General features: G+C 29.2%; 1 protein-coding gene across 4 annotated transcripts in view; it reads left to right on the plus strand.

Annotated features, from left to right (window-relative positions):
- LOC129920207 (uncharacterized) overlaps nucleotides 1–14,422 on the plus strand; it is a 115,534-nt gene that overhangs the window by 87,300 nt on the left and 13,812 nt on the right. The window lies entirely within an intron of this gene.

The following is a 14,422-nucleotide window of genomic DNA, read 5'->3' on the forward strand; positions in this document are numbered from 1 at the left end:
TAAATGCGGATAGATAAATGTCGATTGATAAATAATGTCGATTGATAAATGTGGATAGATAAATGTGGATAGATAAATGTGGATAGATAAATGTGGATAGATAAATGTCGATAGATAAATGTCGATTGATAAATGTGGATAGATAAATGTGGATAGATAAATGTGGATAGATAAATGTGGATAGATAAATGTCGATTGATAAATGTCGATAGATAAATGTCGATAGATAAATGTGGATAGATAAATGTCAATAGATAAATGTCGATAGATAAATGTCGATAGATAAATGTCGATAGATAAATTTCGATAGATAAATGTCGATAGATAAATGTGGATAGATATATGTGGATAGATAAATGTCGATTGATAAATGTCGAAAGATAAATGTGGATAGATAAATGTCGATAGATAAATGTCGATAGATAAATGTGGATAGATAAATGTCGATTGATAAATGTGGATAGATAAATGTGGATAGATATATGTGGATAGATAAATGTGGATAGATAAATGTGGATAGATATATGTGGATAGATAAATGTGGATAGATAAATGTGGATAGATAAATGTGGATAGATAAATGTCGATAGATAAATGTCGATAGATAAATGTCGATTGATAAATGTGGATAGATATATGTGGATAGATATATGTGGATAGATATATGTGGATAGATAAATGTGGATAGATAAATGTCGATAGATAAATGTCGATAGATAAATGTGGATAGATAAATGTGGATAGATAAATGTGGATAGATAAATGTCGATAGATAAATGTCGATAGATAAATGTGGATAGATAAATGTGGATAGATTAATGTGGATAGATAAATGTGGATAGATATATGTGGATAGATAAATGTGGATAGATAAATGTTGATAGATAAATGTCGTTAGATAAATGTGGATAGATAAATGTGGAATTTGATGAATGTCGATTGATAAATGTGAATAGATAAATGTGGATAGATATATGTGGATAGATAAATGTGGATAGATAAATGTCGATAGATAAATGTCGATTGATAAATGTGGATAGATAAATGTCGATTGATAAATGTGAATAGATAAATGTGGATAGATATATGTGGATAGATAAATGTGGATAGATAAATGTCGATTGATAAATGTGAATAGATAAATGTGGATAGATATATGTATATAGATAAATGTGGATAGATAAATGTCTATAGATAAATGTCGATTGATAAATGTGGATAGATAAATGTGGATAGATAAATGTCGATAGATAAATGTGGATAGATAAATGTCGATAGATAAATGTGGATAGATAAATGTGGATAGATAAATGTGGATAGATAAATGTCGATAGATAAATGTCGTTAGATAAATGTCGATAGATAAATGTGGATAGATAAATGTGGATAGATAAATGTGGATAGATATATGTGGATAAATGTGGATACATAAATGTGGATAGATAAATGTGGATAGATAAATGTGGATAGATATATGTGGATAGATAAATGTGGATAGATATATGTGGATTAATAAATGTGGATAGATAAATGTGGATAGATAAATGTCGATAGATAAATGTGGATAGATAAATGTGGATAAATGTCGATAGATAAATGTGGATAGATAAATGTCTATTGATAAAGGTGGATAGATAAATTTGGATACATAAATGTCGATAGATAAATGTAGTTAGATAAATGTGGATAGATAAATGTGGATAGATAAATGTGGATAGATAAATGTCGATAGATAAATGTGGATAGATAAATGTGGATAGATAAATGTGGATAGATATATGTGGATAAATGTGGATACATAAATGTGGATAGATAAATGTGGATAGATAAATGTGGATAGATATATGTGGATAGATAAATGTGGATAGATATATGTGGATAGATAAATGTGGATAGATAAATGTGGATAGATATATGTGGATAGATAAATGTGGATAGATATATGTGGATAGATAAATGTGGATAGATAAATTTTAAACTCGCTACATTTGTTGAGCTGATCAAAACCAAACGCCTCGCAAAATTTAAGCCTCCTACGATGAGTAGTTTCTGAGATATAGGGCTTTAAAAATCGCAAAAACCGTAACTGACTAACTGACTCACTGACTCACTGATTTACTGACTCACTGACAGATCATCAAAATTATGGAGAACTTCCCGATATCGTAGAAACTTGAAATTTTACACGGTGATAGGACTTGTGGTGTATACAAAGAAAAAAATCGAAAACTTGAGATTTTCAATTCAGGGGGCGTGGCATCCGCCCATTTCCGCTGAATTTTCATAAAATATTATAGAGCACTTCTGATTATCGTAGAACCTTGAAATTTGGTAGAATGTGGATAGATAAATGTGGATAGATAAATGTGGATAGATAAATGTGGATAGATAAATGCGGATAGATAAATGTCGATTGATAAATAATGTCGATTGATAAATGTGGATAGATAAATGTGGATAGATAAATGTGGATAGATAAATGTCGATAGATAAATGTCGATTGATAAATGTGGATAGATATATGTGGATAGATAAATGTGGATAGATAAATGTGGATAGATAAATGTGGATAGATAAATGTCGATTGATAAATGTCGATAGATAAATGTCCATAGATAAATGTGGATAGATAAATGTGGATAGATAAATGTCGATTGATAAATGTCGATAGATAAATGTCGATTGATAAATGTCGAAAGATAAATGTGGATGGATAAATGTGGATAGATAAATGTCGATTGATAAATGTCGATAGATAAATGTGGATAGATAAATGTCGATTGATAAATGTGGATAGATAAATGTGGATAGATATATGTGGATAGATAAATGTGGATAGATATATGTGGATAGATAAATGTGGATAGATAAATGTGGATAGATAAATGTGGATAGATAAATGTGGATAAATAAATGTGGATAGATAAATGTGGATAGATAAATGTCGATAGATAAATGTCGATTGATAAATATGGATAGATATATGTGGATAGATATATGTGGATAGATATATGTGAATAGATAAATGTGGATAGATATATGTGGATAGATAAATGTCGATAGATAAATGTCGATAGATAAATGTGGATAGATAAATGTGGATAGATAAATGTCGATAGATAAATGTCGATAGATAAAATGTGGATAGATAAATGTAGTTAGATAAATGTGAATAGATTAATGTGGATAGATATATGTGGATAGATATATGTGGATAGATAAATGTCGATAGATAAATGTAGTTAGATAAATGTGGATAGATAAATGTGGATAGATAAATGTGGATAGATAAATGTGGATAGATAAATGTCGATTGATAAATGTCGATAGATAAATGTCGATTGATAAATGTCGAAAGATAAATGTGGATAGATAAATGTGGATAGATAAATGTCGATTGATAAATGTCGATAGATAAATGTGGATAGATAAATGTCGATTGATAAATGTGGATAGATAAATGTGGATAGATATATGTGGATAGATAAATGTGGATAGATATATGTGGATAGATAAATGTGGATAGATAAATGTGGATAGATAAATGTGGATAGATAAATGTGGATAGGTAAATGTGGATAGATAAATGTCGATAGATAAATGTCGATAGATAAATGTCGATTGATAAATATGGATAGATATATGTGGATAGATATATGTGGATAGATATATGTGAATAGATAAATGTGGATAGATAAATGTCGATAGATAAATGTCGATAGATAAATGTCGATAGATAAATGTAGATAGATAAATGTGGATAGATAAATGTGGAAAGATATATGTGGATAGATAAATGTGGATAGATATATGTGGATAGATAAATTTGGATAGATATATGTGGATAGATAAATGTTGATAGATAAATGTCGATAGATAAATGTCGATTGATAAATATGGATAGATATATGTGGATAGATATATGTGGATAGATATATGTGAATAGATAAATGTGGATAGATATATGTGGATAGATAAATGTGGATAGATAAATGTCGATAGATAAATGTGGATAGATAAATGTCGATAGATAAATGTCGATAGATAAATGTCGATAGATAAAATGTGGATAGATAAATGTAGTTAGATAAATGTGAATAGATTAATGTGGATAGATAAATGTGGATAGATATATGTGGATAGATAAATGTCGATAGATAAATGTAGTTAGATAAATGTGGATAGATAAATGTGGATAGATAAATGTGGATAGATAAATGTGGATAGATAAATGTCGATTGATAAATGTCGATAGATAAATGTCGATTGATAAATGTCGAAAGATAAATGTGGATAGATAAATGTGGATAGATAAATGTCGATTGATAAATGTCGATAGATAAATGTGGATAGATAAATGTCGATTGATAAATGTGGATAGATAAATGTCGATAGATATATGTGGATAGATAAATGTGGATAGATAAATGTCGATAGATAAATGTCGATAGATAAATGTCGATTGATAAATATGGATAGATATATGTGGATAGATATATGTGGATAGATATATGTGAATAGATAAATGTGGATAGATAAATGTCGATAGATAAATGTCGATAGATAAATGTCGATAGATAAATGTAGATAGATAAATGTGGATAGATAAATGTGGATAGATATATGTGGATAAATGTGGATACATAAATGTGGATAGATAAATGTGGATAGATAAATGTGGATAGATATATGTGGATAGATAAATGTGGATAGATATATGTGGATAGATATATGTGGATAGATAAATGTGGATAGATAAATGTGGATAGATATATGTGGATAGATAAATGTGGATAGATAAATGTGGATAGATAAATTTTAAACTCGCTACATTTGTTGAGCTGATCAAAACCAAACGCCTCGCAAAATTTAAGCCTCCTACGATGAGTAGTTTCTGAGATATAGTACTTTAAAAATAGCAAAAACCGTAACTGACTAACTGACTCACTGACTCACTGATTTACTGACTCACTGACAGATCATCAAAATTATGGAGAACTTCCCGATATCGTAGAAACTTGAAATTTTACACGGTGATAGGACTTGTGGTGTATACAAAGAAAAAAATCGAAAACTTGAGATTTTCAATTCAGGGGGCGTGGCATCCGCCCATTTCCGCTGAATTTTCATAAAATATTATAGAGCACTTCTGATTATCGTAGAACCTTGAAATTTGGTAGAATGTGGATAGATAAATGTGGATAGATAAATGTGGATAGATTAATGTCGATAGATAAATGCGGATAGATAAATGTCGATTGATAAATGTCGATTGATAAATGTGGATAGATAAATGTGGATAGATAAATGTCGATAGATAAATGTCGATAGATAAATGTCGATTGATAAATGTGGATAGATATATGTGGATAGATAAATGTGGATAGATAAATGTGGATAGATAAATGTGGATAGATAAATGTCGATTGATAAATGTCGATAGATAAATGTCGATAGATAAATGTGGATAGATAAATGTGGATAGATAAATGTGGATAGATAAATGTCGATTGATAAATGTCGATAGATAAATGTCGATTGATAAATGTCGAAAGATAAATGTGGATAGATAAATGTGGATAGATAAATGTCGATTGATAAATGTCGATAGATAAATGTCGATAGATAAATGTCGATAGATAAATGTCGATAGATAAATGTCGATTGATAAATGTGGATAGATAAATGTCGATTGATAAATGTCGATAGATAAATGTCGATAGATAAATGTGGATAGATAAATGTGGATAGATAAATGTCGATAGATAAATGTGGATAGATAAATGTCGATAGATAAATGTCGATTGATAAATGTCGATAGATAAATGTCGATTGATAAATGTCGATAGATAAATGTCGATAGATAAATGTGAATAGATAAATGTGGATAGATAAATGTGGATAGATAAATGTAGTTAGATAAATGTGGATAGATTAATGTCGATAGATAAATGCGGATAGATAAATGTCGATTGATAAATGTCGATTGATAAATGTGGATAGATAAATGTGGATAGATAAATGTGGATAGATAAATGTCGATAGATAAATGTCGATTGATAAATGTGGATAGATATATGTGGATAGATAAATGTGGATAGATAAATGTGGATAGATAAATGTGGATAGATAAAAGTCGATTGATAAATGTCGATAGATAAATGTCGATAGATAAATGTGGATAGATAAATGTGGATAGATAAATGTGGATAGATAAATGTGGATAGATAAATGTCGATTGATAAATGTCGATAGATAAATGTCGATTGATAAATGTCGAAAGATAAATGTGGATAGATAAATGTGGATAGATAAATGTCGATTGATAAATGTCGATAGATAAATGTGGATAGATAAATGTCGATTGATAAATGTGGATAGATAAATGTGGATAGATATATGTGGATAGATAAATGTGGATAGATAAATGTGGATAGATAAATGTGGATAGATAAATGTCGATAGATAAATGTCGATAGATAAATGTCGATTGATAAATATGGATAGATATATGTGGATAGATATATGTGGATAGATATATGTGGATAGATAAATGTGGATAGATAAATGTCGATAGATAAATGTCGATAGATAAATGTCGATAGATAAATGTGAATAGATAAATGTGGATAGATAAATGTCGATAGATAAATGTCGATAGATAAAATGTGGATAGATAAATGTAGTTAGATAAATGTGGATAGATTAATGTGGATAGATAAATGTGGATAGATATATGTGGATAGATAAATGTCGATAGATAAATGTCGTTAGATAAATGTGGATAGATAAATGTGGATAAATGTCGATTGATAAATGTGGATAGATAAATCACAACAAAAACATTACTGTTAAAAAAAGAGCCAAGTTCTCCTATGTTGAAATTATGCTGGCACAAAAAGTACTGAGATGTAAAAGTGTACCAAGTTCTAAAGTTTGGGTTCAAATTCGTATCAATAAAATTTTGATTGTTCTCTTGGCAATTTTTCTTTTAATTTCCGATTTTTAAAGTTATTTCAAAACTTGCCAAGTAAACAATCAAAATTTTATTGATACGAATTTGAACCCAAACTTTAGAACTTGGTACACTTTTACATCTCAGTACTTTTTGTGCCAGCATAATTTCAACATAGGAGAACTTGGCTCTTTTTTTAACAGTAATGTTTTTGTTGTGATTTCACTACTTTTTGCAAGGTAAGGCTGTAGAATTGAAAATCTCTATATTTGATGAAAATTCAGCGGAAATGGGCGGTTGCCACGCCCCCTGGCTGAAATTCTCAAACTTTAAATTTTTTCCTCTGTATAAACTACCAACTCTACCATTCTACCAAATTTCAAGATTCTAAGATAATCAGAAGTGCTCTATAATATTTGATGAAAATTCAGCGGAAATGGGCGGATGCCACGCCCCCTGAATTGAAAATCTCAAATTTTCGATTTTTTCCTTTGTATACACCACAAGTCCTATCACCGTGTAAAATTTCAAGTTTCTACGATAACGGGAAGTTCTCCATAATTTTGATGATCTGTCAGTGAGTGAATCAGTCAGTCAGTCAGTCAGTTACGGTTTTTGAGATTTTCGAAGCCCTATATCTCAGAAACTACTCATCGTAGCAAGCTGAAATTTTGTGAGGAGTTTTGTTTTGACCAGCTTAAAAAATGAAGCGAGTTTGAAATTTCTAGTATCTTTGTTGTGGAAGTTAGAGGGGGGTCGAAAATGGCCTGAGTTGTTTCCTGTAAATAAGGGTGTAGTGCCAAAGTTGCTAGAGAACTTGGCTGGGCACTACCGTGCCCCTTGATGTGGATAGATAAATGTCGATAGATAAATGTCGATAGATAAATGTCGATAAATAAATGTCGATAGATAAATGTCGATAGATAAATGTCGATAGATAAATGTGGATAGATAAATGTGGATAGATAAATGTCGATAGATAAATGTCGATTGATAAATGTGGATAGATATATGTGGATAGATAAATGTGGATAGATAAATGTGGATAGATAAATGTGGATAGATAAATGTAGATTGATAAATTAATGTCGATAGATAAATGTCGATAGATAAATGTGGATAGATAAATGTGGATAGATAAATGTGGATAGATAAATGTCGATTGATAAATGTCGATAGATAAATGTGGATAGATAAATGTGGATAGATAAATGTCGATTGATAAATGTCGATAGATAAATGTGGATAGATAAATGTCGATTGATAAATGTGGATAGATAAATGTGGATAGATATATGTGGATAGATAAATGTGGATAGATAAATGTCGATAGATAAATGTCGATAGATAAATGTCGATAGATAAATGTGGATAGATAAATGTCGATTGATAAATGTGGATAGATAAATGTGGATAGATATATGTGGATAGATAAATGTGGATAGATAAATGTGGATAGATAAATGTGGATAGATAAATGTCGATAGATAAATGTCGATAGATAAATGTCGATTGATAAATATGGATAGATATATGTGGATAGATATATGTGGATAGATATATGTGGATAGATAAATGTGGATAGATAAATGTCGATAGATAAATGTCGATAGATAAATGTGGATAGATAAATGTGGATAGATAAATGTGGATAGATAAATGTGTATAGATATATGTGGATAGATAAATGTGGATAGATAAATGTGGATAGATAAATGTCGATAGATAAATGTCGATAGATAAATGTGGATAGATAAATGTCGATAGATAAATGTCGATAGATAAATGTCGATTGATAAATATGGATAGATATATGTGGATAGATATATGTGGATAGATATATGTGGATAGATAAATGTGGATAGATAAATGTCGATAGATAAATGTCGATTGATAAATGTCGATTGATAAATGTCGATAGATAAATGTGGATAGATAAATGTCGATTGATAAATGTGGATAGATAAATGTGGATAGATATATGTGGATAGATAAATGTGGATAGATAAATGTGGATAGATAAATGTGGATAGATAAATGTGGATAGATAAATGTGGATAGATAAATGTGGATAGATAAATGTGGATAGATAAATGTCGATTGATAAATGTCGATAGATAAATGTGGATAGATAAATGTCGATAGATAAATGTCGATAGATAAATGTGGATAGATAAATGTCGATAGATAAATGTCGATAGATAAATGTCGATTGATAAATATGGATAGATATATGTGGATAGATATATGTGGATAGATATATGTCGATAGATAAATGTCGATTGATAAATATGGATAGATATATGTGGATAGATATATGTGGATAGATATATGTGGATAGATAAATGTGGATAGATAAATGTCGATAGATAAATGTGGATAGATATATGTGGATAGATAAATGTGGATAGATAAATGTCGATAGATAAATGTCGATAGATAAATGTCGATAGATAAATGTGGATAGATAAATGTCGATTGATAAATGTGGATAGATAAATGTGGATAGATATATGTGGATAGATAAATGTGGATAGATAAATGTGGATAGATAAATGTGGATAGATAAATGTGGATAGATAAATGTCGATAGATAAATGTCGATAGATAAATGTCGATTGATAAATATGGATAGATATATGTGGATAGATATATGTGGATAGATATATCTGGATAGATAAATGTGGATAGATAAATGTCGATAGATAAATGTCGATAGATAAATGTGGATAGATAAATGTGGATAGATAAATGTGGATAGATAAATGTGGATAGATATATGTGGATAGATAAATGTGGATAGATAAATGTGGATAGATAAATGTCGATAGATAAATGTCGATAGATAAATGTGGATAGATAAATGTCGATAGATAAATGTCGATAGATAAATGTCGATTGATAAATATGGATAGATATATGTGGATAGATATATGTGGATAGATATATGTGGATAGATAAATGTGGATAGATAAATGTCGATAGATAAATGTCGATTGATAAATGTCGATAGATAAATGTGGATAGATAAATGTCGATTGATAAATGTGGATAGATAAATGTGGATAGATATATGTGGATAGATAAATGTGGATAGATAAATGTGGATAGATAAATGTGGATAGATAAATGTGGATAGATAAATGTGGATAGATAAATGTGGATAGATAAATGTGGATAGATAAATGTCGATTGATAAATGTCGATAGATAAATGTGGATAGATAAATGTCGATTGATAAATGTGGATAGATAAATGTGGATAGATATATGTGGATAGATAAATGTGGATAGATAAATGTGGATAGATAAATGTGGATAGATAAATGTGGATAGATAAATGTCGATTGATAAATGTGGATAGATAAATGTGGATAGATATATGTGGATAGATAAATGTGGATAGATAAATGTGGATAGATAAATGTCGATTGATAAATGTCGATAGATAAATGTGGATAGATAAATGTCGATTGATAAATGTGGATAGATAAATGTGGATAGATATATGTGGATAGATAAATGTGGATAGATAAATGTGGATAGATAAATGTGGATAGATAAATGTGGATAGATAAATGTGGATAGATAAATGTCGATAGATAAATGTCGATAGATAAATGTCGATTGATAAATATGGATAGATATATGTGGATAGATATATGTGGATAGATATATGTGGATAGATAAATGTGGATAGATAAATGTCGATAGATAAATGTCGATAGATAAATGTCGATAGATAAATGTGGATAGATAAATGTGGATAGATAAATGTCGATCGATAAATGTCGATAGATAAAATGTGGATAGATAAATGTCGATAGATAAATGTGGATAGATAAATGTGGATAGATAAATGTCGATTGATAAATGTGGATAGATAAATGTGGATAGATATATGTGGATAGATAAATGTGGATAGATAAATGTCGATAGATAAATGTCGATAGATAAATGTGGATAGATAAATGTCGATTGATAAATGTGGATAAATATGGATAGATATATGTGGATAGATATATGTGGATAGATATATGTGGATAGATAAATGTGGATAGATAAATGTCGATAGATAAATGTCGATAGATAAATGTCGATAGATAAATGTGGATAGATAAATGTCGATTGATAAATGTGGATAGATAAATGTGGATAGATATATGTGGATAGATAAATGTGGATAGATAAATGTGGATAGATAAATGTCGATAGATAAATGTCGATAGATAAATGTCGATTGATAAATATGGATAGATATATGTGGATAGATATATGTGGATAGATATATGTGGATAGATAAATGTGGATAGATAAATGTCGATAGATAAATGTCGATTGATAAATGTCGATAGATAAATGTGGATAGATAAATGTCGATTGATAAATGTGGATAGATAAATGTGGATAGATATATGTGGATAGATAAATGTGGATAGATAAATGTGGATAGATAAATGTGGATAGATAAATGTGGATAGATAAATGTGGATAGATAAATGTGGATAGATAAATGTCGATTGATAAATGTCGATAGATAAATGTCGATTGATAAATGTCGAAAGATAAATGTGGATAGATAAATGTGGATAGATAAATGTCGATTGATAAATGTCGATAGATAAATGTGGATAGATAAATGTCGATAGATAAATGTGGATAGATAAATGTGGATAGATATATGTGGATAGATAAATGTGGATAGATAAATGTGGATAGATAAATGTGGATAGATAAATGTGGATAGATAAATGTCGATAGATAAATGTCGATAGATAAATGTCGATTGATAAATATGGATAGATATATGTGGATAGATATATGTGGATAGATATATGTGGATAGATAAATGTGGATAGATAAATGTCGATAGATAAATGTGGATAGATATATGTGGATAGATAAATGTGGATAGATAAATGTGGATAGATAAATGTGGATAGATAAATGTGGATAGATAAATGTGGATAGATAAATGTCGATAGATAAATGTCGATAGATAAATGTCGATTGATAAATATGGATAGATATATGTGGATAGATATATGTGGATAGATATATGTGGATAGATAAATGTGGATAGATAAATGTCGATAGATAAATGTCGATTGATAAATGTCGATAGATAAATGTGGATAGATAAATGTCGATTGATAAATGTGGATAGATAAATGTGGATAGATATATGTGGATAGATAAATGTGGATAGATAAATGTGGATAGATAAATGTGGATAGATAAATGTGGATAGATAAATGTGGATAGATAAATGTCGATAGATAAATGTCGATAGATAAATGTCGATTGATAAATATGGATAGATATATGTGGATAGATATATGTGGATAGATATATGTGGATAGATAAATGTCGATTGATAAATATGGATAGATATATGTGGATAGATATATGTGGATAGATATATGTGGATAGATAAATGTGGATAGATAAATGTCGATAGATAAATGTCGATAGATAAATGTCGATAGATAAATGTGGATAGATAAATGTCGATAGATAAATGTGGATAGATAAATGTGGATAGATAAATGTCGATCGATAAATGTCGATAGATAAAATGTGGATAGATAAATGTCGATAGATAAATGTGGATAGATAAATGTGGATAGATATATGTGGATAGATAAATGTGGATAGATAAATGTGGATAGATAAATGTCGATAGATAAATGTCGATTGATAAATATGGATAGATATATGTGGATAGATATATGTGGATAGATATATGTGGATAGATAAATGTGGATAGATAAATGTCGATAGATAAATGTCGATAGATAAATGTCGATAGATAAATGTGGATAGATAAATGTCGATTGATAAATGTGGATAGATAAATGTGGATAGATATATGTGGATAGATAAATGTGGATAGATAAATGTGGATAGATAAATGTGGATAGATAAATGTGGATAGATAAATGTGGATAGATAAATGTCGATAGATAAATGTGGATAGATATATGTGGATAGATAAATGTGGATAGATAAATGTGGATAGATAAATGTGGATAGATAAATGTGGATAGATAAATGTCGATAGATAAATGTCGATAGATAAATGTCGATTGATAAATATGGATAGATATATGTGGATAGATATATGTGGATAGATATATGTGGATAGATAAATGTGGATAGATAAATGTGGATAGATAAATGTCGATTGATAAATGTGGATAGATAAATGTGGATAGATATATGTGGATAGATAAATGTGGATAGATAAATGTGGATAGATAAATGTGGATAGATAAATGTGGATAGATAAATGTCGATAGATAAATGTCGATTGATAAATATGGATAGATATATGTGGATAGATATATGTGGATAGATATATGTGGATAGATAAATGTGGATAGATAAATGTCGATAGATAAATGTCGATAGATAAATGTCGATAGATAAATGTCGATAGATAAATGTGGATAGATAAATGTCGATTGATAAATGTCGATAGATAAATGTCGATTGATAAATGTCGAAAGATAAATGTGGATAGATAAATGTGGATAGATAAATGTCGATTGATAAATGTCGATAGATAAATGTGGATAGATAAATGTCGATTGATAAATGTGGATAGATAAATGTGGATAGATATATGTGGATAGATAAATGTGGATAGATAAATGTGGATAGATAAATGTGGATAGATAAATGTGGATAGATAAATGTCGATAGATAAATGTCGATAGATAAATGTCGATTGATAAATATGGATAGATATATGTGGATAGATATATGTGGATAGATATATGTGGATAGATAAATGTGGATAGATAAATGTCGATAGATAAATGTGGATAGATAAATGTGGATAGATAAATGTGGATAGATATATGTGGATAAATGTGGATACATAAATGTGGATAGATAAATGTGGATAGATAAATGTGGATAGATATATGTGGATAGATAAATGTGGATAGATAAATGTGGATAGATAAATGTGGATAGATATATGTAGAGAGATAAATGTCGATAGATAAATGTCGATAGATAAATGTCGATAGATAAATGTGGATAAATGTCGATAGGTAGATGTGGATAGATAAATGTCGATTGATAAAGGTGGATAGATAAACTTGGATAGATATATGTGGATAGATAAATGTCGATAGATAAATGTCGATAGATAAATGTCGATTGATAAAGGTGGATTGATAAATTTGGATAGATATATGTGGATAGATAAATGTCGATAGATAAATGTCGATAGATAAATGTCGATTGATAAAGGTGGATAGATAAATTTGGATAGATATATGTGGATAGATAAATGTCGATAGATAAATGTCGATAGATAAATGTGGATAGATCAATTTTCATAAAATATTATAGAGCACTTCTGATTATCGTAGAACCTTGAAATTTGGTAGAATGTTAGAGCTGGTTGTTTATTCAAATTAAATTATTCAGCCAGGGGGCGTGGCAACTGCCT

The sequence above is a fragment of the Episyrphus balteatus genome, chromosome 4 (genome assembly GCF_945859705.1).
Source record: "Episyrphus balteatus chromosome 4, idEpiBalt1.1, whole genome shotgun sequence".
NCBI classification, from domain to species: Eukaryota; Metazoa; Arthropoda; class Insecta; order Diptera; family Syrphidae; genus Episyrphus; species Episyrphus balteatus.